The 27,399-nt window shown below is 35.0% G+C and overlaps 1 protein-coding gene across 1 annotated transcript in view; it reads left to right on the top strand.

The window, feature by feature from the left end:
* RIMS1 (regulating synaptic membrane exocytosis 1) overlaps positions 1–27,399 on the top strand; it is a 577,010-nt gene that overhangs the window by 213,699 nt on the left and 335,912 nt on the right. The gene's annotated exons all lie outside the window — the stretch shown is intronic.

Raw genomic sequence — 27,399 nt, 5'->3', positions numbered from 1 at the left:
GATATTTGGTGATCTCAAATTAAAATAAAATTAAAATAAAAATTAAAATATTTAATTTAGCATAATTAAATATTAGACCTTCTGTGCAATCATTGTCCTCCTGTAATAACCATAATATAGCTTGTCTCTTTTATGTTACTAATTATTAATATATTTCAAAAGGAATTATGCATATCAATTATATCTTTGACTTGATATTTTAATATTATAATTTCCTAATTCTAAAAAATACATTTTCTGTGAAATTGTAATATAATGTTAAATATTAACTAGCAGATAATGTTGAAATACAAGCTTGACTTAAAGTGTGGCTCATATATGTTTTGTAAAGTTTTATAAAATTTGGGGGTTCTGAAGCTATAGTAATGCAGTGTTTTGGGTTTTTGTTGTTGTTGTTGTTGTTCGCTTGTTTGCTTTTGGGCCACACCTGGTGGCACTGAAGAATTACTCCTGGCTCTGCACTCAGAATTCACCCCTTGCAGGCTCGGGGACCATATGAGATGCTGGATTCAAACCCAGTTCCTTCACGGGTCAGCTGTGTGCAAGGCAAATACCCAACTGTTGTGCTATCTCTCCACGTGCATAATGCAGCGTTTAAACATGTCTTGCTTAATAGCTGTTCTTGGTTCAATTTCCAACATTCAATTCCTGCCAGGAGTGATTCCTGAACACAGAACGAGGAGTAAGCCCTGAGAGTAGCCTAGTGTGACCCAAACATAAGCAAAGAATGAAAGTATTAGAACAATTTTTAAAATATTTTTTAAGGTTACATATTTTAAACTAGCCATTATTATGTTTATAACTCAAAATCATGTTTCTACATTTATAATAGGTTTCATATATTATATATCAGCAGCCTCTTTTATGTTCATTGATAGATTCAGCTGTATTTAGATGAATAAATATATCTAATGAATAATAATGAATAAGGTATTTAGATCCTTACTTTTTTTTTACTAGTGGTCTTGAAAATAATCTCTTAGAATAACATTTTACCCCTTAAGGAAATATTTACTTACATGTTTTTTTAATAAATAATTACATTCTCATATTCATTACAATGTATATAAATATATTGTTTTCTTTTTAATCACCCAGCACAGCTAAGTCAGCAAGATCTATAGGGAACTCATTCTTGGCGTTTTGTCAATATAGAAGAGTAATTCTTTTATGTTGGTATTGAGCAGGCAAGGATTCTCATGTTGACTTATGTGGAAATAAGAGGAGAGAAGTGGCAGTCCAGAAAGGAGAATCTACCACTTTCTCTGTACCTCTGTCACCCTGGGTAAATCTAGGATGGATAAAGTCAGAAGTGAATCCCTTTAACGCCCTCATATCAAGTCCTGTCAGCCCCATTAGATAACCTTTAACCAGCACCTAATATGTTGTGCAGGAATGAAACTTAACCTCTACTATCTGATATTTTCTTGGGTCACTGAGACTGCCTTCCCTCCCAGAAAAGAATTTTCAGGAAGAGACAAGCAAAGAAGTAAAAACGGGTTGTATTTAGAGATATTGGGTAAAGGAAGGGAAAGAATAAGAAAGAGGGGGCCAAAGTGGTGTCACAAGCAGTAAGGCATCTGCCTTGCATGCGCTAGCCTATGACAGACTGGCATCCCTTATGGATCCCCAAGCCAGGAGTGATTTCTGAGTTCATTGCCTCTGAGCGTTACCAGGTGTGGCCGAAAAACAAAAAACAACAACAACAAGAGAGAGAGAGAGAGAGAGAGAGAGAGAGAGAGAGAGAGAGAGAGAGTAATGCACTCAAAGGAGAATACAGGCCTCTCCAAAGTTCTCCACATGTCCCATGGTGAAAACATGAATGAACCACATCTCAAGGAAAGGCAGACAACATATGCAAGCACACACCAAGTGCACAGGCTGGCAACACTCCTGTGTCCCTTTCTTTGCTTAAAGTTGACTTTTATAGGGTTTCTCCTACCTGCCCTTGTGGGGCTGTCTACTAGGTATGAGTATTGTTGTACGAATGGTTTCCAGGGAGTAGATAGCCTTTTTTATTATTTTTTTCCTGGGCCTATCAATGACAAATTCCTCCAAATACTGGCTCGTGGCTTTGTTACATTTCAAGAAGTAAATACCATGCCCTCTATTTCCCCCCATTCTTAACTGCCTGCCTGCCTCAGTATTTGGTATTTTAAATCTCTCAAGGGACACTGCAATGAAGTAGTCTACATTTAAATTTAGGTAGTATCTAGTAAGATTCTTTAAATATATTCAGTTTTAATTTCATAATATTTTTTACTTATTAAAAGAGAATGAGGATTAAGGAGACTGTTTATAACTTTTCTGTTGTGTGACATATCCAGGAAAAATATTTGATTATCCCTTTTAATTATTTTTTAATCCAAATTTATGTACAGATACTTGGATGCTGATAATGTCTTTGTGAGTTCATCTCACCTTCCTCCTTACTATCCGCCTCTTTTGGACATTCTATTTTTCTTTTGTTCATTATATCTTCACTTCTATGACCCTTTATTTTTTCAAAGAACAATTTTTTTTATTTATTTTGTGTATATTTGGTTTATTTTTTGTGTATTTGTATATTTTTGTGTATTTTTGTGTATATTTGGTGGTTTTCAGGCTCTGACTATTCAGGAATCACTCCTGGCCAGCTCAGAAACCATGTGAGATACTGGGGCTCAAACCATTCACGTGCAAAGTGTGTGTCCTATCCAGTGCACTATCACTCTGGCTTGTCTTGACTTATTTTATTCATCCCAATATTCCCAGTACCTGATGGTACCCAATTCATTTCTAAGGTGGTTGGTTCAAATCCCAGCATCCCATACGGTCCCCATACCTGCCAGGAGCTATTTCTGAGCATATAGCCAAGAGTAACCCCTGAGCACCGCCGGGTATGGCCCAAAAACCAAAAAAAAAAAAAAATTATATATATATCGTCTTCGACACATTATGTTGCAGCTGTTGGATAACCATGGGTAAGAAATTTAAGTTGGATGCATATCTCAAATTTTACACAAAGGTCTATTCAAAGTGAATTAAAGACCTTGTGATAAGACTGAAATCCATAAAGTACATTGAAAAAAGCATAGGAAGAACACTGGAAGACCTAGACCTCAAAGGAGTATTCAATGATATGATGAGAATGACAAGGACTATATCTTTACAATTACAAATCTAAACAAATGGGACTACATCAAATTAAAAGGTTTCTGTATGGCAAAAAATAATAAAGCTAAATTTAAAAGAAATTTGATTGAGTAGGAAAAAAATATATTCACTCAGCATATCAGATAAAGGGTTGACATATATGGTATACAAAGTACTCACAAAGGTTAATCTCATGAAACCTTAAACCCCATTAAAAATAAGGAGACATTAGGATATTGATTAGGATATTGATGACCACAGCAAACAAACAAACAAAAACAGTGTGGGAGATCCTGGAACCACTGAGAACAATTCATTCCCTCTGTGTTCACTGGAACTAGAAACCCTGGAGCCCTGAGGCAAGGAAGGTCCTGCCAAAGTCCTAGAGAGGAAGCACTGCAAGTCACCTGAATGAAAATTAATCTCCCTGGGAGATTTCCGGAGAAACACATGGCTAGAATTTAGTGAGATATTGTCTTACACCAGTGAACATGGCATTTATCAAAATACTGGGAACAATTTGTGTCAGCAGGGACGTGGTGAAAGGGAACTCTCACCCACTGCTGATGGGAAGGAATGCTACCAGGTCCAACCTCTATGGAAAACAATATGAAAGGTTCTCAGTAAACTAGGAATCTATCTGTCATCTGACATAGCAAATTTACTTTTAGGTATCTATCTCCAGGACAGAAAAGCTTTCATTCAAAAAAATGTATGCTATTCATCAAAGCATTCAGTAGAGTAGCTAAGAATTGGAATCAACCTAAATGTCCAACAACAGAGGAATGGAACATGAAGATGTGGTCCATACAGAGAGCAAAATACTCTATAGATGTAAGCAACAATGCCTCCATGCACTTAGCTACACATGTATGTAACTAGAAGTTATGTTAAATGAAATAACCCAGAAGAATAGAGAACTATATCACTTACATGTGGTATTTAGAGTAACTCATGTATAAATGCAATGATTTAAATGGGATATTTAGAGAACAGTGTAGGCCCCAGGAGTAGTAAAGAATTTCATGGAGGAAGAGAAAGACAAATATGAAAGGACAGGGATAAGGACCAAGGATTTTGGGTGATTGTTGTTAAGAAAAGACAACTAAATATTTTAGCCACAGAGTCAACAACAATAAAATCATGAGAATAAAACTTTAACAACATTAAAAATAAAAATCTTTTATATTAAAAATTAAAAACAGGCCTGTAGGGCCCAGAGCGATAGCACATTGGTAAGGCCTTTGCCTTGCACGGGGCCAACACAAGATCGACCCCAGTTTGAATCCCAGCATCCCTTATGGTCTCCTGAGCCTGCCAGGAGTGATTTCTGAGTACTGAGCCTGGAATAACCCTTGAGCGCTGCCAGTTTGACCCAAAAACCAAAATTAAAACAAACAAAAAAAAAAACAGGCCCATTATGATGGCAAGCTGGGCCAGGGAATAATGGTATTGGATAGATTCTTGGAAAGTTGATGGAGAAAGTTTAGCATTAGCGGTCAGTTTGGGTCAGTGCCGAAACATTGTACGATTAAAACCCAACTAGTAATAACGTTGTTACTCACAATGGTTTGTATAAAAAATTGAGAAAGAGTTTGAATACAAGTTGTGTCAATGTGGTCCCAATACAGGTGAATGTGTCTCTTTCTTCAAATATTTTAACCTTATTCGGTATCCTCTTCCAAAGAGGCAAATTTAGTTTTCTTTACTTTTGTAACAATGAAATTAACATTTTCAGCAGTTGACAGTTGATATGATTTGACTGGACTTAACTCTGAAGGACCATCAAGGAACCTCTTGAATAAATGCAGGTATGAGATTCAGTTTGAAATAAAGTAAAAATGATGAGTTTAGTTTGGGACAATGTTTTTAACATTCACCACCAGCATAAAGTGCCTGTTTCTAGAAATGTATTGTCTTTGGAAATTAGTATTTATTGTAATCTAGATCTGGTGAATGCCATCTTAATCCAGAGTTACCTCTTTAATAATATACACATTATTTTTATTTTATATATTCAGGACTAAGAAATATTTATTTTAAGGTTAAGATCTAGTTTATATTTAAATCTCAAATATGCTGGTATAATCAGTTATTAGTCATCTGTGATTAGAGTCAATACTCCACAGAAAACGCTCAGGGGCCTTAGTAGATTAAGAGAAAGAAGAGAGTTATCTGAATCTTAACAGTTCTACTGCAAAACCAAGCTTGCCAGTGACTTCAGGTGCCTCATGGTTGCCACCCTCTGCCAAGGCTCATTTCTCCTCTAGACTAGGGTTTACTAGAAAATTATCAGAGACAGGAATTATTCTCATTGAAATTTCTGGAAAACGCTTTAAAGAAAAATATGCAAATTTCCAAATGATTTGTAATAAATTAATCTATTATAAAAATTAAGATTCACATGAATGTTTCTGGTGATTTTATTTTCTAGAAATGTTAATTTCTTTATTAATTGATTCTATTACTTCATTGAGACAAGGGTCACATGGAAGTCTATGTATAAAACTAAGCAGTAATAGTAATAAGGCTCTTAGTACAAGTATTTATTTATTCGTTATCCTATACCAAGCACGCCCTACCCTTTATCACATAGCTGGTAGTGAAAGAACTGAGATTCAAATAAAGGATTACTAAGTTTAAAAGCTACCTTTCAGAAAACAAGCTGTGTTAATAGTAATGCTAAAAATGTTAACTCACTAAAATGAAATAAAAATTAAAGAAAGAAAGATTTAAAAATTTAGTAATGGACAGTTGGATATTTTTGGGTGTCTTATTTTTAAAATGCCTTATTCTTCAAATCACAAACATGTTTGCAGTTGGGTCTCAGTCATAAAAATAACAACCCCCCCTTTACCTGTGAACATTTCTACCACTAAAGCCCTCCAACTCCCTCCCACCCACCTGTATTTGAAACAGGTATTATGTTTCTCTCACTCACTACCATTGTTATGATAGCTTTTAGTGTAGTTATTTCTCTAACTGCACTCACCATCCTTCATGCTAAACTTCATATCCTTTCAGCTCTCCTATCAATTATTGCTCTAGGTATTATTGCAATAAGGTCTTTTATTTTTCTTAAAATCTAAAACTGAGACTATTCTTATCTATCTCTCTTCCTCTGACTTATTTCACTCAACATAATAGTTTCCATGTTCATTTGTGTATAAGGAAATTTCATCACTTCATCTCTTCTGATGGCTGCATAGTATTCCATTGTGTAGATGTATCACAGTTTCTTAAGCCAGTCATCTGTTGTCAGGCATCTGGGTTGTTTCTAGATTCTGACTATTATAGATAGTTAATATAGGTGTGCTGCAATGAATGTAAGTGTGCAGAAGGCATTTTTTGTATTGTATTTTTGTGTTCCTAGGGTATAATCCTAGGATATAGGACAATTTGGATACTAATGATACAACTGAGTTTATATTGTGCTTAGATTATTTCAAGGTGATATCAACAACAAGGAAATTCTATTTTAATAAATTCATACTCAAGAGTGGTTTTATATGTGTGTGCAAACCTTGAAGAAATCTAAGATTACACAAAGTTTATAATATCTTTTTTCTTTTTTGTATCTTAAGGACACCCTAGTGTGGCAGCTATTTATCATTCCTTCTTATGTAGTTACTGATTTCAGTATTCTCTTTAAATTTGTAGGTATCTGAGATAAAACTGTGAATCTGTAATTTTATTCATTGCTTTCCAGGTATAATTGTTGACATATTGGGTTATGAATTATCCCCTTGCTCTTCACTGACTGTAAAACTAGAATCTTTTTATTGAGATCATTCAAAGTTATAATTAATGTTTGTTTGAATATCAGCCAGTAATTAAGTTTGTTTTGACATTATGCTTTATCATTTTTTCCTATTAACTATACTTAGATTTATTACCTCATCTACCCTGTATATATAGTCCAGCTATTTAGCTTTAAATCTCAGATGAAAAATTTTTAGCTTTTTAATGTTTCTCTTTTATAAAATAAAGATGCAAATAGTGTCTACAAGTTAAGGCAGTAAATTAAAATATATATTTATATCTCTGGCCTCAATAAATTTCTTGAGGCATAGAAACTTAAAATATAATTCTTTTAGCATTTTCACTTTGACACCTTGTAGACATCTCAAACTTAGCATGTTCTGAATTCTGTTCTTAACCTATTTCCCTCAAATAAACTAGATCCTGTTTCTCTAATCTCTGTTATTATTTATTTTACTTGATCATAAACTTTGGAATAAATCTGAGTCTTAACAGCTAGCCATTACAAATTCCGTGTTCTGCCTTCAATAAAGTCTTGAATTTAATCATATTCCTTTAATGTTTTCTTGTTTTTCTTATTCAAGTAACATTGGTTTGTAATATTGTGTGAGGTGTCCCTCATTGTAGGTCAACATCTCTACATATTAAATTAAACTCACCTTTAAAAGTACTAGTTCTTTGTCTATTGTCCTAGGCTGATTTATGCTACTATCATTCCTATTAAAGCAATCACATTAACTTTCTAAATAGTCTTCTTGCCCCCATCTTGACACTATCCAGATATTTTTGTCCTCTAACTGTAAATAGTATGATTCTGTAAATCTTCCCAATAAGTCATGTCTCTGACTGAAAAATACAGACGGATTCATCTCACTAAGACAAAACACATGCAATTTCTCATCAGTTTATAACCTTGCAGGAACTGGTGGTTGCCATATGTTCGTATTCATATGCCTTGTTCATACATCCTTTGTCCACTAACATTCTTTCTGTTATTCATTTTAATCAAATGAGTCTATGTCTTTGTACTTGCTCTTCTCCTTCTCTTAAAAATATTCTCCCTTAAGAATTGCATAACTTGATTCCTTACTTTATTTGCAATTTTTTGTTTTGTTTTTTGTTTGTTTGTTTTTGTTTTTTGCCTTTTGGGGCACACACAGTAACACCCAAGGGGTTACTCCTGGCCTATGCATTCAGAAATTACTCCTGACTTGGGGGGACCCATAAGGGACGCCACGGATTGAACCGCAGTCAGTCCTAGGTTAGTGTGTGCAAGGCAAACGCCTTCCCATTTGCACCACTGCTCCGGTCCCTTATTTACATTTCTAATCAAATAAATTTCTCATGAAATGTTGTGATGCTGAACTGAAATAATTTAACATAGTTAATGTAAAATATGTACTTCTACAAACCACTACTCCCTTTCTCAATGACCACTGAACATGTTATTTGTCATAGTGATATGCTAATTTATTTATTTATTATTTGAGCTCCATGAGAATGCATTTCTCTTAAATTTAGGAACTTCTCTAATACTATTTCCATAGGGCAAATAATTCACCTCGTTCATGGAATATTTTGTATCATTTGAAAAGATAAATATATAAAATATATATAATGTAGAACTTACTAAGTTAATACAGGTTAGCCATTATATGTATCTTTCTCTTTCCAACATATTAGAGTATCAGAATCTTTCCTGTCATTTATTAATGTGGGTCCAGCAATTTTCACTTATATTGTATATATTTCCTCAAAAATCTATTAAATCAGAGTTTACATTTTACAAATGGTAAAAATTTAAAATTGAATGGGTGAATCATATCAGCAACGACATAATTTTTAATATTTGGACAAGCTTTTGTCACTGTGCCTTGTGATCATGCAAAGAAGTTGATTCAGATGACAGGAGAGCTCTCTTTTGAGAATAATAGTTGATTTAACTAATATTAAATATTTTCTTTGCCTATTATTTTATTACAAACTGTCCAGTGTGTAAGATGAAAAATAAATTCTAAGCTATTTGAGTTATGATATCTAACACATCTGAGTCATATATGTTTTTAACATATATGCTATTTTATTATGCTCCATTTGTTTCCAAAAGCACTAATCAGAAATTAGTTTAGCTCTTTTTTACTATTAACCTTTGTAAGTTCTTTTTTTCATTTTATTTTAAGTTTCTATAATTTGCATAGATATTATGCAAGCTGATTTGAAATGGCCTTGTTCACAATAATATACCATGCTTGTCCTCACACACAGAGAAGCCCATGTTCTCTCCTTCATTTTTCTAACTTTTTTTAAATAAGGATATTTTGTTTCACTAAAAAAAAACTATCATGATTAAGTAAATAAAACATTCATATTCATAGGTATGAATTGTTCTCAAAGGAAGAAAAATGTTTAGGATGGAAAAGACAGGAAGCAGTGGTATAAATGGAAGACAGGAGAGAGAAATGAGAGAGGTAGATTGATAGAAAGAGTGAGAGAAAAAGAAATTATTGGAATGAGGAGTAGAATTGAATTTGAAGGGAGGTAGTCAGGTGTGCAATAGTGTTATTAGTGACAGATGATAAAAAGTAGTGCCTATGACAATTTTTTGAGATGCATCCGATGCATAAAATGGAAGTGCTGCAAGGAACTAAAGCTACAAAAAATAAAGGAATACCAGAAATAATGCCAAATATAAATAGTCCAGACAATAGTAGTCATGAAATGTTTGTAAATAATGAAATTAAGGAAGTACAATTGAATTTAACAATGTTGTCCTTCTTTGAAATAAGGATTCAATATTGAATAAAGTTGGGAGAAAAATAGAAAAAACTGACACCTTGTGTTTTCTAGTGCTGATTTTCTTGCTGCAATAGAGGCTACTTGCACTTTGACACTTTGCTATTGTCAGAGCTACTAGAGTGCATGAATTTAGAATTGCAGCTGCCTTTTTGTGCAGCATGGAAAGGAGCTAGAAAACCTCTAGGCTTTGACTTCACTCTCTAATTGAGTTCTATACTGGTTTGTGGAGCTAATGAAGACAAACTGAAAAGTGCTGGTGAAAAAAGTAATGTTGAAATAAGTGATCTGTGGGTTGTAGCAGTGGCGCAAATGGTAAGGCATCTGCCTTGCAATCGTTAGCCAAGGACAGACTGCGGTTCGATCCCCTGGCGTCCAATATGGTCCCCCAAATCAGGAGTGATTTCTGAGCACAAAGCTAGGGTAACTCCTGAGCGTCACTGGGTGTGGCCCCAAAACAAAACAAAACAAAAACAAACAAAAAAAAGAAAAAAGTGATCTGAAGAGTAAGTTATAAACTATGACAGGTTAACAGTGTAAGACGAAAAAATGAAAAGTGTTTATCAGGACTTTCTCAAAAGCAGATCTTTCTTTTTCTTCTTTCCTTTTTATTTCTTTCTTTCTTCTTTCTTTCTTTCTTTCTTTCTTTCTTTCTTTCTTTCTCTTTCTTTCTTTCTCTTTCTTTCTTTCTTTTATTTCTTTCTTTCTTCTTTCTTTCTCTCTTTCTTCTTTCTTTCTTTCTCTCTTTCTTTTTTCTTTCCTTTCTTTCTTTCTTTTTCTTTCTTTCTTTCTTTCTTTCTTTCTTTCTTTTCCTTTTCTTTCTTTCTTTCTTTTTTCTTTTTTCTTCTTTCCTTTCTTCTTCTCTCTTTCTTCTTTCTTCCTTTCTTCTTTCTTTCTTCTCTCTTTCTTCTTTCTTTCTTTCATTCATTCTTCTTTCTTTCTTTCTATCTTTCTTTCTCTTTCTTTCTTTCTTTCTTTCTTTCTTTCTTTCTTCTTTCTTTCTCTCTTTCTTCTCTTTTCTTCTTTCTTTCTTTCTTTCTTTACTTTCTTCTGTCTTTCTTTCTTTCTTTCTTTCTTTCTTTCTTTCTTTCTTTCTTTCTTTCTTTCTTTATTTCTTTCTTTCCTTCTTTCTTTCTTTTTTTCTATTTGTTGTTTGCTTGCTTAGAGTCCACAATTGCAGTGCTCAAGACTAAATTCTGGTACTGCTATCAGGGCTTAAGGTGTCTCATGGGGTTCTGGGGATCAGACAAGAGTTGGGCATGTGCAATGCTAGCACCTACCCACGCACTAAGATTTTGTTTTTCAATCAAATCAATTTGCCAAGTATTGCATTGATAGACTCTATATTTTGACTTTATACCATATGATTGGATCTTTTAAAAAAAATTCCTCTCCTGATGCTCTTAAATGAAGCATACATTCTCATAGTATCTTTACCATAGTCTAACTATTTCCAATTTTCACTAATAAATTGAGGCATTGGATAGGTAAATTTATCTTTACCAGTTGGATACTTTGAGCTTGTCCTTTCTGCCTCAGTTTTCTTTTCCCCTCATGGTGGACTTAGTTCTGTTTTATGTTTGCATGTGTGCTGGATATAGTAAGGAGTTTGGGATGTACGCACATATTCAGATTGTATGATTTATTACTCCCAAAAATATATGCTGAATTTAAATAACGTTTTCAATATTTTAGTAAAAGCTTTAATTTACCAAATATTTCTATTTTCCTCTTGTTTGTTCCATATAATTATTTTAATGTATGTGAATGCCTGTATGTTCTAGGCAAGTTTCTCCATACTGAGACTATAATGAAGAACAATGGTGTAAAACCTCACATAGAGGCAATTCTTCAATCATTTCTTAAAAATAGATTCAGATTTATTATTTATAAAGAAACAGAATGGAAAGCATATAAATTTTTGTAACAATGTTTCATTAACACTTAAAAATTAAAATCTGATTGTGAATAATACTATGTTATAAGCTTTTAAGAACTTTTTCTGGGGGGGGGAGCACACCCGGTGGTGCTCAGGGGTTACTCCTGGCTATCTGCTCAGAAATAGCTCCTGGCCGGCACGGAGTGCCATATGGGACACCGGGATTTGAACCAACCACGATAGGTCCTGGATCGGCTGCTTGCAAGGCAAATGCCGCTGTGCTATCTCTCTGGCCCCAAGAACTTTTTATCAACTGAAGTTAACATAGTAATAACTGTAAGTATAATAATTCTGAATGTATAGCTATAATTAGCCCTATTGGTACATATACTAAGAGATATTATATTGGTATTATCTACTAGTAGATAAACAGTTTGTGTAATAAACACTATCATATAAAACAATACTTCTCATGTGTTGTGTATGTAAACATTTTATGGGATTATTATGTTCTGACCCTACCCGGATCAGTGATTTTGCCCTACCCTAGGGTGTGACCTGGCATTCTGCCCCACCCTAGGGTGGTATCTGATCCATTGGGTGGTACCTGGTTCTGGGGGATAAAAACAAGGGTTTGTGGAAGGCGAGGGGCTTTTGGCTGGAATTGATGCTGAGGCTTTGACTTCAGTCTTGTCCACCGAATAAAGCTAATATTTCCACAAGCCTGACTGTCTGTGAGCTGTTTACCCGCCGCTTCACCTCTGAACCGCCAGCTGAACAGGGTGGCAGACACGTGCTCCGAGTTGGAGGGGAAAGACCTCATCCTTCATCCCTCCATCAGTCAACCTCTTCAGGGGCTGACTTGCAACATAATGGAGCCCAGAAAGGCTGAACCTGGATCCTCAATAACTGTAAGTGAAATACTTCATTGGAAATTTCTTCTGCTGACCATTAAATGGTTTCTGTGGTTAGTCATGTGGATTCTGCCACCTTTTTGCTTACATATTCGTTCTCTATTATACAAGTGGATTATTCCATTTTGTTTAAACCTAATTGGTTTTGATCTAAGAACAATCACTGCAGTTGGATCGTTGTGGTCTATATTTCAAATGAAAATTGCATTGTCTCCAGCCCTCATAGTTTGTGGAATTTCTGTGTTGGCTCACCTTGTTACCGTAAGCATAGTTATTGGCTGGTATTTAGGAAATAGAAAGTGTAGAAATGGTGAGGCTAAAACCAGTATGGATAATAAGGAAATCTTTCTGATGAAAATTCAGAACAAGGTGCAGGCTGACGAATCCAGCCCCACCATCAACAATATAGGAATTTTTGCTAGAAGAAAAACAACTTGGAAAGTTAAGCCTGATTCTAGTGAACCGCATGACAGTAGTGACTCAGACAATAATCAACCTCCAGTGCTAACTCCAGAAGGGAGGCCTCGTCCTATTCACAAAATTGAATCGCACAACAGTGCAGCTTCAGACAATGAACCACATGCACGGCCTCAGAGCTCTACTCAGAGTAATTTTGCTAATTCAGCCTCATCCCCTTTACATGGGGTAAATGTTTCTAACTATGTACCCTATCAGATGGAAGAATTAGATCAGTTAAAAAAAATGTAGAGTATGGTCCAAAATCACCATACTGTGTGGAGTTACTAAGACTTTGGAGTCATAACTCATCTTGGACTTTGTATGATTTTAAAAGAATCGCTGAAATATGCCTGTCATCTACACAGCGAACTGAATGAGAAATGTACTACTCAGAAGGCGGAAAAGCCAAATTATATAGCCCGGATGGTACGAAAAAACAAGTGGCAGGTGTTACTCTATCGTATAAATTATTGATGGCAGAAAATCAATTTGCAAATATTCAGACACAAGCAGCTTTACCTAAAGAAATCTTAAAATTAATTAGGGATATTGCATTGTCATCTTGGGAAAAAAATGATTCTAACAGCATTGGTAGAGGAAACTTTTTAAAAATTACCCAAAGCCTTTATGCAGAGTTTGTAGGTAAGATTAAAGATGCTCTGAAGTTACAAGTCAAAGATGAGGAGATGAGAAACTTCCTAGTAAAATCTTTGGCTTATCATAATGCAAATTTGGCCTGTAGATTAGTAGTGAATACATTAAATGAAAAGGCAGATGTGAATGATTTCCTTTATGCCTGTTAGAATGTCTATGGGGAACTCCAACCCCCACCCCACTTAGACTCCATACAAACCTTCCCAGTTACCAAGGGAATGATTCTTACTCCCCTCAGGAACAGGGCACTTTCTGTAAACCAGGTCTTTGCCCAAAATGAAAAAAGGGTCGCCACTGGGTGAAAGATTGCAGATCTGGAAATCTCATTGATAATAACCTAAGTAGAGGTTTCAACACAATCCCCAGGAAGCAAATCGCCTGCTACCATTGTGGAAAACAGGGACATATCAAAAGAAATTGCCATTTCCTTATAAATTCAGCTTCTCAAGGGCACACATGCAAGATGCAGGGAAAAGCCCACAGGGCCTCCCCCCAGGCCATTCCAAATCAGGGGCAAAGCTCACAGACAATAATCCTTCGAAGCCCAACCCAAGATAATTCATCACGATAAGGGAATTAATTCACTCCACATCAGGGAGTGCTGGATTAGACTTATTATGCCCAGAGGACATTACAATTTACCCAGGAGCATGCCCTTACATGTTAAAACTGGCATTGTGGGCCCGCCACCCCCAGATACTATGGGTTTGATTCTTGGCAGAAATTCCCTCAACATAAAGGGTATATCAGTAACCACTGGTGTCATTGACTCAGATTCTATGGGAGAAATCATTGTAGTTATTACCATACCAATTACATGGACCTTTAAAAAAGGAGAAGCGATTGCCCAGATAGTAATAGTGCCTTATGTAAAATTTAGGATTTGACATAGGTTTTGGAAGCACAGATCCGGGTGCTGCTCAAAACCCAATCATGGCTCTGGTTACTAAATTTAAAGATGAACACCCAATGATCAAACTTCACTTGGAAGGGCAACCCTTTGATGGCATGATAGATACGGGTGCTCAGGTTACCGTAATTTCTGATAAAGAATGGCCAGAAAATTGGCTTCTTCAGGAAATCCTGTATTTACTAGAAGGAGTAGGAGGCCTGAGCTCCTGTCTGTTGAGTATGAGGACTATGATATATTATGACCCAGAAAATCAAAAAGGGATAATCAGACCTCACGTGGGCCCATTTTCACCATCCCTGTGGGGCCGTGACCTACACAAACAGTGGAAAGCAGAATTCCACATTCCATTAGCTCCAGAAGAGCCCGAACCTTCTTTTGATTTAAAAACCCAAAATTTTTAGCAGGGGCCACTGCCATAAAAACAACAGCACCAATAAAAATAAAATGGGAATCTGACGAACCAATTTGGACAGGTCAGTGGCCCCTTAAAACTGATAAATTAAAGGTACTGACAGAATTAGTGGAGGAAAAGCTAAGTTTAGGACATATTGAACCATCTGTTTCTCAATGCAATTCACCTATATTCACTATATAAAAGAAATCCAGTAAATAGAGACTTTTGATGGATCTTAGAGCTGTAAATTTATCCATGATACCTATGGGCAAATTGCAGACTGCTTTGCCATCACCTGTAGTTATTCCAAAGGAATGACCACTAATTATAATTGATCTGAAAGACTGCTTCTACCATATTCCTATCCACCCAGTTGATAAAAAATGTTTTGCATTCTCATTTCCTTCTCTCAATAACACCCATCCCTGAAGACATTTCCAATGGACTGTTCTCCCCCAAGGCATGCTGAATTCCCCAACAATATGCCAGTTTTTTGTAGATAAGGTTTTGAGCCCTGCTTGTGAAAAATTTCCTCAAGCCATGATATTTCATTATACAATGATATCTTGCTCACAATGAACAATGAAACAGATTTATAGGACTTATACTCTTATGCTATTGATTGTTTACAAACATCAGGACTGAAAATGGCTTTAGAAAAAGTACAGACAATGCCATCATATCAATATTTGGGTTTTATTTTGGACTGGACGTCAATACGTCCACAAAAAGTTTTTATCAAAAAAGAAATCCTGAGAACGCTTAATGATTTCAGAGACTTTTAGTGACGTAAATTGGCTCCGCCTGCACTAGGAATCCCGAATGCAGAGTTGTCTAATCTGTTTAAAACTTTGGAGGGTGACCCTGCTTTAGATAGCCCGAGAAACTTAACAACAGCTGCCAAAAATGAATTGGACATCTTCTTGAGTAGATTACAAAAATTGTTTTTTTTAAGATTCATCCTAGGAGAAAAGGTATTTCTGTTAATCTTCCCTACTATAGATACCCCCACAGGGACCTTGATGCAACAGTAAGGACCTTTGGAATGGGTGTATTTACATAACAAACAGCCTTGCTCAATTGTCCTCTACTTGCAACTGATTTCAGAGATTATTATCAAGGCAAGACTCAGATCTATATTTTTACTAGGTTTTGACCCAGATATAATAGTTTTGCCAATACCAAGAAAGGAAATTGAGTCAATATTGCCTCTTAATGAATAAGAAATGGACCTATCAGATTTTACAGGAGAAATATCCTCCCATTATCCAGCAGGAAAAACGTGGGACTTTTAAAAGAAAACTCAGTTTGTTATTTCTTCAATTGTTCGGGATTCCCCTATTCCCAATGCCAAGGTTTTTTACATCCATGGATCCTAAAATAGAAAAGGAGGAATAACCAGAGACAACATTAATATGACCATAGATACCAAATATAAATCTGCACAGAAAGTTGAATTAGCAACGTTAATTTATCTATTAGAAAATGTATCTCTGATTCTGATTCTTTGTATGTGGTAAATTTATGTCATGTGATAGTTATTGCTTCCCTTAATGCTAATAACCAATCATACAGAACTTACTTAAATGATTACAGCAGCTTCTTTAAAAACGAACTGAGCCCATCTTCATCATGCATATTAGAGCCCACTCAGGTCTTCCAGGACCAATGGCTCAAGGAAATAAAACTGCTGACTTGCTAGCAATGCCTATATTTAAATCACTTGTAGAGGAACATTCAGCCCTATACACAAATGCTTGCCATTTACATGTGATTTACCAAAATCCATGGAAACAAGCTAGAGAAATTGTAGAAAACTGAAACATAGGTGCACCGTTAACAAAAAAGACTCACATAACAGGAGAAAACCCAAGAAGCTTACAGTCTAACGAACTTGGGCAAATGGATATAACTCAAACAGATTTATTTCCAAGAAAACCTTATCTTCATGTTGTGGTGGACACTTATTCTCGGTTTATGTGGACAATTCCTATGTCTTCTCAAAAATCTAAGGCTGTTTGTAGTTTTCTTTTACAATGTTTTTCTGTGATGTTTATTCCATATTCTATAAAAACTGATAATTGGCCATCCTATGTTAGCAAAACTTTTGAATTTTTTTGTAAAGAATGGCAGATAAGACATCTGAAAGGAATCCCTTATAACTGTAGGGGACAGAACATTATAGAAAGGACTCACAGAACCTTAAAAACTCAATTGCAAAAAAATAGAAAAAGAGGTTTACCACCAATGGATTTGCTATCTTTGACTCTTATCACACTAAATTACTTAAACTTACCCCAAGGGGAAAGTTACACTGCAGCGGAAAGACATTTTAAAGAAGATATTCAGAGACAAGAAACAACCCATAAACCTATTTGGATCAAGGAGGATGAAAAATGGATAGCTGGATATCTTCTCCTGAGAGGAAGGGGTTATCCCTATGTTTCTACAAATGACAATCCTCCCAAGAAATTTTGGGTTCCATTACGCCTTGTTAGAAATCAGGCTAGCACAAATTATCAGGTTCAGACTATAAACTCCCCTTCAGAGCAAAAACAGAATACTCAAGACATTAACAACAGTAATATTGCTGAGGTCTCTGGGGGCAGGGAACAAGGATTTAGCTGTCACACACCATACATTGAGTGAGACTGTTGGTAGTTTTAAACCCGTACACTCTGAGATGCAAAAGGAAAGACAGGAACCTGTCTTAACTGGGCTCCAAAATATAGGAAACTCTTGCTACATGAACTAAATATTGTAATGCTTGTATAATATTTCAAATTCGACTCAGTATCTTCATCAAGATCATTATAGGAAGGATATTAACAAGAAAAATCCAATGGGGCATGAAGGTAAATCAGCCGGAGAATTTGGTCGGCTCATCAAAACCATGGGAAATGGATTTCATAGATATAATAACCACGAAAGCTTCAAAATAATAATTGGTTTACCTAATGACCAGTTTGCTGGACACAGTCAGCAGGATCCACATGAACTGGTGTTCCTAATAGAGGGACTACATCAGGACTTGCTTACTGTAAAATCTAATGACAGACAAAACACATCTTATGGGAAATGAAAATTATGAACAATTTAGTCCAGAACACTAAAATGCACAAAAACCTATTATTTATGATCTCTTTCAAGGACAGTGCAAATCTGTACTACAATGTCTCACATGCCACCAAAGTCTGAGGTTTATGAGACATTTGTTCATTTGTCTCTGGCTGTTACATCTACAGATAAATGTACATTACAGAAATGCCTCTCTGAATTTTTTAAAGAAGAAGAGTTAAGGGATGACAACAAATTTTAGTGCAACAGCTGCAAAACTAGAAGAGATTTTTCAAAGAAAACGTATTTATGGAAACTGCAACCAGTACTTAAAATACACTTGAAATGTTTTGCTTTTGATGGCAAACAAATAAAAAAAATTGCAAACTTATGTGGATTTTCCTTTAGAAGACCTCAATTTAGTAGAATTCATTTAAAAGAATAAAAGCAAATTAAGAAATACAACATATCATCAGTGTCAAACCATTATGGTAAAGTTCACTATGGACACTGTCCTTCATACTGTAAAATTGCTGCAAAACAACACTGGATCAATTTTGATGACAAGAAGATCAAAAAAGTCCCTAATACATTGGTGAAATCCACAGCAGCATACATCCTGTTTTATATTTCTTAAAGATCTACAATGAACACCAGATAATCATTTCACTTCCTTATGGTTGCTATTAATGCTTTATGATTCTTTCCACAAGCATGATCAATGAATAGGATTAAAAATCATGGACCCCTAATGTGTTTCCTTGTACGGTGGATTTATGTCTTAATTTAATTATTGCTCTGGGTCTCAGTTAATCATGAAATTTTACAATTCAATTTAGTCAAGGTTCACCTGAAAGAAAAATTTCTCATCATATTAATGTTGTTTTTCATTTAACAACTTTCAATCTTTATTTTAACATTATTGCTTTATTTTCCTCAATTTAGGTTTTAAGACGCTGACATAATGATAATTTTTAGGTGGACTTTCTTCACAGCGCTTCTCGCCTATGATTGACTATCATAGAGTTACTGTTATACAATAACTTTGTATATATACTGTTATACACTTATAGTAGAGTTTTCCATGTTTGTATTATGCATGAAATTCTCTTGCAGATCTGTTCTGCTCTGCCATTAAAAAATTTTTTTTGAATTTGCAATGATTCATCTAAACAGTTGCCAGCTATTACATTTTAAAGCGTTTTTATTTGATTTAGGTGAATTCTTTTTTTTTTTCCTCTATTTTGGAACCTTTCCAACACATATTTTTTAGTATGAGTGAGTGTTATGGCCATATATTTGTGAAGTCTGTATGTGTATGTCTTGTCAGTGTCTGTCTGTTTTACATATTGTGTATATAGTTCCCTTTTTTCTAACTTTATCTTCCCCAATTTAGTCTTCCTTATCTTTCCTTCTCTCTTCCTAGTCCTTAAAATTTAATTTTCAGGATACCCTTCACATGTGCAACTCATCTCCTTCACCCACAACTACAAGCCTCCTGATCTTGGCCCGAGGAAGAAATCCATGACTTTTGGAGTTTTGTTCCATGTTTGCTGCAAACTTGTTCGAAATGAAGCCACCTGGAATTTGTGTCACAATATAACCCCAGAGAAAAGATCCATGGATAAGACACACAGTCTCTGGATCCCAGTTAAACTGTGCTAACTAAATTTCTGGTTTTACATCCACATACACAGTGCTATTGTTGACCATTTCTACAATGGCTACCCCAAGATTGCACCAATCCCAAAGGAAATGTAGAAGCCCAACCAACTCATGATGGTAATGATGTAATGCTTGGGGATGCCCCAACACATGGATGACTGTACTGGCCTTCCTTCTTCATTCAGCTTGATGTTATCTTCTGTACCAGGCTTCAACCCGCTTTTCCAGACCCATCAAGTGTCTTTTGCCAGTCTTTTCGGAGTTCCAGACCCCTCATCTTTACAGATTGGTATTGGACTCTGTAGAAATTTCACCTTTTGTATTTTTCTTATAATTGTAATCCTTTGAATTTATATTTGGTACTACACTTCTTTTGACTATTGTAATTAATGTTTTTCTATTTTAGTTTTTAATCTTAGGAATTGATGTATTACATTAGGGTTTTGCTTTCTTGACTTTAGGTTAGTGGGTTAGATATTGTTGTCTATAATTTCCTAAATGATATTTTTGTCTGTTCTCAGGGTTTTTTGCATGGGCACATCATAGGCAAAATACTAGTTTATATGAGGTTCCATCCATTTTGGATGGATCCTCAAGTTTTTTGTTACACAGGGAGGGTCTCTGCCTTAAACATTTTGTTTTGGTTTGTGACTTAAGCTCCCATCTATAAATAATCCACCTTATTGGTACATCAATTTCGGACATCATATGGACTTCAGCCTGGATTAAGAACTTTGATTAAGTTCAGAAGCCTATTGATCATCATTGCAGTGGCCCCCCACTGTGCAGGGGGTATATGCTTCTTCCTCCAAAATAAGGACCTAATTCAATGCACTCAAAGGTGGGCTTTCTGGTCTACCTGGACTTGAATGAAAATGGGTCAGGAGAGATATCATGAAGATAATGTGTTTGCCTTTCATGCAGAAGATCATTGGTTTGAATCCTGGTATCTGCCAGGAGTGATTTCTGAGCGTGGAGCCAGGAGTAATTCCTGAACGCTTCCAGGTGTGACCCAAAAACCTAATACCAAAAACCAACAACAATAACAACAACAAATAAAGGAAAGGTGCTTCTTCTCGCCTGCTACACAACCTTTCTGGCGTCTCTTCGAAGGATCTATGTACGTCTTAGATTTATCTTCTCAGGAGCTTTTAGTTGATTCCTTGATACATGTTTCTGGTTTTAGACACCCTGTGTTTAGGTTAGAAGTTTTTCTTTACATTTTTCTGTGATGCGCTTATGCAAACAGCCGCTCTTTTATTATTGACTAGTTTTTCCTTTAATAATTGTAGACAATATTGTTTGTTTACTAAAAACAAACGGGGGAATTTTTGTGTATATAAACATTTTATGGGATTATTATGTTACTGACCCTACCCTGATCGGTGTTTGTGCCTTACCCAAGGGTGTGACCTGGCATTCTGCCCCCACCCTAGGGTGGTACCTGATTCTACTTCCACCATTGGTTGGTATCTGATCCCACCATTGGGTGGTACCTGATTCTGGGGGATAAAAACAAGGATCTGTGAAACTCGAGGGGCTTTTGGCTGGAACTGATGCTGAGGCTTTGGACTTCAGTCTTGTCCACCGAATAAAGCTAATATTTCCACAAGCCTGACTGTCTGTGAGCTGTTTACCCTCTGCTTCACCTCAGAACCGCCGGCTGAACAGGGTGTCAGACATGTGCTCCGAGCTGGAGGGGAAAGACCTAATCCTCCATTTCTCCATCAGTCAACCTCTTCAGGGGCTGACTTGCAGCACTCATGTTCTTGGGGTATGTGTTATTCCAATTCGTCTACATTATTTATATACTGTAAATGAAAGGGATAATTTTGTATTAGTTTATCTACCTCTGACTAACTTCATTTGGAATATACTCCAGGTCTCTCCATATAGCAGCAAATTTCATTATTTTAGCTTTTCATATGTTGAGTAATATTCTATTCTGCATATGTACCATAGTTTCTTTTTTTTTTCTTTCTTTGTAGTTTTCTTTGTATAGGTCCTTAACGTCTTTAATTAAGTTTACTCTAAGGTATTTGAGTTTGTGTGACATTAATGTGAATAGTGTGATTTTATTAATGTTCATTTATTCTCTATCATTATTGGTGTATAAGAAGGCCATTGATTTTTGTGCATTAATTTTGTAGCCTGCCACTTTGCTATATGAATCTATTGTTTCTAGAAGCTTTTTGGTAGAGTCTTTAGGGTTTTCTAGATACAGTATCATGTCATCTGCAAACAGTGAGAGCTTGCCTTCTTCCTTTCCTATCTGGATGCCCTTGATATCTTGTTCTTTCCTAATTTCTATGGCAAGAACTTCAAGCACAATGTTGAATAAAAGTGGTGAGAGAGGTCAGTCTTTTCTTATAACAGATTTTAGATAAAATGCTTTTAGTTTATCACCATAAGAATATTAATTGCCATTGGTTTATGGTAAATGGCATTGACTATATTGAGAAAAGTTCCTTCCATTCACATCTTGATGAGAGTTTTTTTTAATCAAGAATGGATGTTGGAACTTATCAAATGTTTTCTCTGCATCTATTGATATGATCATAACGTTTTTATTTTTCTTTTTGTTGATATGGTGTATTATGTTGATTGATTTATGTATGTTATACCATCATTGCATTCCTGTTATGAATTCTACTTGGTCATAATGTATGATGTGTGACCTTCTTGATGAGACATGGTATACTATTGCCAGAATTTTGTTGAGGATGTTTGCATCTGTGTTCATCAGGAATATTGGTTTGTAGTTTTCTTTTCTTGTACATTTCTGTCTGGTTTTGGTATCAAGGTAATGTTACCTTCATAAAAACTACTTGAGAATGTTCCTGATTTTTCAATTTCATGAAAGAGCCTGAAGCAGGTTGATAATAGTTTCTCTTGAAAGGTTTTAAAGAATTCATTAGTAAACCCATCTGGGCTTTTGTTTTGGGAAAAACTTGATTACACTTTTAATTTCCTCAGTAGTGATGGGTTTATCTAGATATGCTAGATCATCCTGGTTTAACCATGGAAAATTGTAGGGGTCCAATAATTTATCTATTTCTTCCTGGTTCTCATGTTTTGTGGCATAGAGTTTCTCTAAGTAGACTCTGATTACTTTTTGAATCTTTGCAGTATCTGTTGCAATCTCATCCTTTCCATTCCTAATCTGATTTAGTGTTTTGCTTATATATATATAAACACACACACTATGCACTTTCTTTTATGACTCTTTTCAGAGCTTTATATTCTTGTTGGGTTTCAACCAGCTTGACCTATCAGAGGGTGACAGGGTGTGTTGAGGTCTCTTACTTTTATTGTATTGCTATTAACATCTTTCAGATTTGTATTAAACATTTTGCTGTTCCCTTATTGGGTGCATATATGTTTAGGAGAGTGATTTTGTCCTGCTGTACATTTCCTTTGATTAGCACAAAATCACCATCTTTGTCCCTTATAACTTTCTGAGTGTAAAGTTTGTATCCTCTGCTATTAAGATGGCCACTCCAGCTTTTTTAAGGGAGTTGTTTGCTTGGATGATTTTTCTCCAGCCTTTTATTTTGAGTCTATGATTGTTCTGTTTATGTAGATGTGTTTCTTGTAGGCATCAGAATGTTGTATTCAGTTTTTTGTTCCATTTTGCCGCTCTGTGTCTCTTAACTGGTGCATTTAGTCCACTGATGTTGAGAGAAATTATTTTAATGGAATTTGATGTCATTCTTGTGTAGCAGTTTTTTTGTTTCTGTTGATCTTTCTTGTTTTAAAGCAGACCTTGCCGTTTTTCTTTTAATACTGGCTTTAAGTCAGTAAATTTCTGAGATGCTGTTTATCTATAAAGCAATGTATACTTCCTTCAAACCTGAAAGTGAATTTGGTTGAGTGCAGTATTTTAGGTGAAGCATTCATTTCATTGAGTTTTGTCACTATATCCCACCACTGCTTTCTGGCCTTGAGGGTTTCTTGTGACAGGTATGCTGTAAATCTTAAGAATGCTCCTTTGAATGTAATTTCCCTTTTGATCTTCCAGCTTTTAGTATTCTATCCCTATTGTGAGATTGGTCATTATGACTAGGATGTGTCTTGGGGTATTTTTCTTGATGGGATTTGATGGAATTAAGTTCGCTGGGGTCTTCCTTAGCATCCTCATACAGGATATCAGGAAACCAAGAATAGAGGAATGCAGAGGCTTTTTCAAAGTATTGGGCAGGAGTCTGGTACCATCTCGTGGGCTGGTACCTGGCTGTCGAACCTTGATGGGATTAAGTTCGATGGGGTCTTTCTGAGCAGCCTCACACAGGGGATCAGGAAAGCTTTTTTTCAGTCATTTATTCTTGAATTGGGATTGGTGCTAACATCATTTAGGGTGGGGGTGCCACACCTGGCGGTGCTCAGGTGTTACTATTGGCTTTCTGCTCACAGCCACTCTGGCAGGGTCGAAGAATCATATGGGATGCCAGGAAATGATCCAGGGTCCATCCCAGGTCAGCCACGTGCAAGACAAACTTCTGCTGTGCTGTCACTCTGGCCCCATGGTGCTAATATCTTATGCCTGAAACCCAATAATAAATAACTTTAAAATGTCACAGTGACTGAGTAAAAAATTAGAAATAAAAACAATAGAAATGTTCTTTAAAAGAGTAAACAGATTTGTTTAACAGCAAATATAACTGTATACTAATTTGTAGACCTCTCTTCTGAATCACAGAATTAGATTTTTTAATTTTTTTGAAACAATTGTGATCAACAGAGTATAAAATAGCATTTTCATTGTATAGACCACTAGCTTTCATATTTATAGATGTTCTTTAGTCTGTTTTATTTCTGTGTTTTAGTTATAGAAGAATTACTTGCAGATATATTTCTTGGTGAATGTAGAGAGACTTTGAAAAAATGATCATAATTTATATAGGAGGTTAACATAAATAGACCAATTCTCTCTCTACCTTTTTTATAATATTGAATAAAGTCAAAAGAAGAATAATACTTTGCAAGAAATAAAAATCACATGAAATTTAATAAGCTACTAGTGCTGGTCCACAGCATGAAATATTAAAAACCACTGTTTTAGATTTTTATTGTGTACGTAGATAACTATTTTGGAACATCATTTATCCTCATTTTCTTTGTTTTACTGTTAATGACTTTTCTTCTAAGTATCAAAACTGAGTTATCAAAACCATGTATGGCCTGCTAAAACCCGAGAATTTGGTCTATTGCCTTTTATGGGAAAATGACATTAATAGAAGAGAATATTAATGATTTATTTTATAAGATATGAATTTGGCAGAAATTGTGTTATAAGAACAATTTATAATCTAAAGAATCTTAATGCTATGGGAAATTGGCCATATCTAGTATAATAAAAGATAATAATATAATAAGACTCTACATGTTAACCTAAGTTAAAAACCACGCAAAATTATGGGCAACTTGGCATTTGGACACATAAAAGTCTCATTGCATTTCTAGTTAACAATAAGTACCAATAGATGTAAATTGTGTATCTATGACTATTAAAATAAAAATTTATATGGATGCATAAGTATATTTATAGTTTATAAGATAAGGGATGCTATAATGATAAAAATTATCTTGGTTTATGGTATCCTACTTTCCAAATAAAATAGATCTCCAAAATATTTAAGGAATGTTGTTTGTATAATCAATAGATACCAGATCATGCCAGATGATAAATGACTTGGCTTTAGAAAGGGAAGACTCTGAAGGTAAATATAGGTACATAGCAAAAGAGACTTTTCAAATATTTAAATAAATGTCATGTGGGAAAAGGATTTAGTTTACTTTGCATGAGATAAGGCCAAGTGGAGAATACAGGTATATTGATCTCAATATAAATAAGTACTCAAACCAATCATTTTCATAAAAGATTTATCCTCCTACCAAGATGATTTTATCTACATAAAAGGCATTGTTAAAGTCTAGATATTATTGATGCAACTCAATGATCCGAAGTAATTTTGAATTAAATTGCATGTAAGCTTTATTGCAACACTAAGGCACAGATAATAATTCTGTAATGTCATGCATATATTTTATATTTATTGTGCATTTGTTGATCACTGATAATTTGTGGTACAATTGTTTATAATTGTGAAATATACAAAGGAATCTATAACATAGCTTGGAGAAGAGAAAGGAATTCTGCAAACAAGACATAAGCATATAAAACCATGCTGAGTGATATAGTCTGGAATTCTATTGTCAATCATAGATGTTGTGATTTATAAGACCTTTAGTCAGGTTTCTGAACACAGCTCTGATAATTGGATTTAATTTAGAAAGGTATGATTTGATCACAAAAGTTCTAGGTAGGTAATAAGACAAGCATGATCAAATACCAAAATAAAAATAGGTCAGCTAGGAGAGCTGTGTGATAGAAAAAACAAAAGATTTGCTAGCACAGTATTCATCCATTATTTATTCAACACTTAAGGAGCACCTACTATGAGAAACCACAATGAATGCAAGAGGCTGCAAAGATAAAGTAAAAATGTCAGCCCTCAATTTTCTTCTAGTCTTCATTACAGAAATCAATATTAACACCTGTCTACACTGTCTCAAATCTTGGATAATTTAATTTGAAGATGAGTTTTTGGGAATTTATTGAGCTACCTTCCTCCAGCTCAACACTCATTAAACAAATATTTATTGAACCTCTGCATTGTTTTAGTTGTTTGAGGTACTGTAGTGGACAAAATATTCAATTATTTTTAAAGCAAATGAATACTTTTTAAGTTATTACCTGGTCTTTCAAGAAATATAAGGTATTTATAGAGAATATCTTAGGGGGTTTTCGGAATGACCTTTAAATTTCTATTTCTGAAGAAAATGCTTTGAAGTCATCCACAGTGTTTCTTTAAACATGACTCCTTTCTTATGGCCATACATTCCATTTGGTTTTGTTTTAGTTTTTTAGCACCTGCAAACCTTAAACTGGAAATTTTATCCTTTGTTTTTTTAGCTCTTGCCACTCTAAACTTCTCTTCTTGTGAGAATCATTATTTTCTCTTTATACAAATAAAGTGCAAATCAATCTTTCCAGAGCTAAACATTTATCTCAGTTAAATTAGAAAAAAATACTTTTTAGGTTAAAACTCAAATTAATTGCTTAGTAGAATAAAGAGGAATATATGGAATCCAGCACAAATTTTTTCATCACGATGAATTAAAATTACAAGTCAAAAACTGCAGGGTGAATAATACCTCTTGTGCCCAATGATAGAATTTGACATCTAGAACTAGATATCAGTTTTGGTCCCAGCTATTTTCTTTCACATGAAATTATTCACTAAATACTATTGTCCCTTAATATTGAAAATTATCATATTAAATTACACAAAGGAAAGTAAATTAACTTTAGTGTCCAGGTCAAGTGACAGTCAAAAGGGGAGTAGTGTCCCTGGTTAACCACAATTGTAGGGCGTCAGATAGATTCCAGTAAGCAAGCAGCCAGGGATTTTGTTTAATTGAGATTTTTTTCTATACAAAATATTCATAGCCTGATTCTTTATATAATTATTTTATGACTTTTTGAATATTACCCTTCAATTAATTGTATTGAATTATAAAATACATATCTGTATATTGCATCCCATTATTTGTCTTTCAAAATACTACTTTTTTTTTTTCAAAAAAAATCTTGGCTCTGTGCCCAGATATTATTCCTGGCAGGCTTGGAGACCATATGTAGTGCTAGGGATTGAACTCTGTCAACTACAAGTGAGGCAAGTGCTCCACACACTGGACTCTCACACCACAT

This window comes from Suncus etruscus, chromosome 7 (assembly GCF_024139225.1).
Source record: "Suncus etruscus isolate mSunEtr1 chromosome 7, mSunEtr1.pri.cur, whole genome shotgun sequence".
Taxonomy (NCBI): Eukaryota; Metazoa; Chordata; class Mammalia; order Eulipotyphla; family Soricidae; genus Suncus; species Suncus etruscus.
Note: the sequence above shows the minus strand (reverse complement) of the source record. Positions and strands in the feature narration are given on the sequence as shown.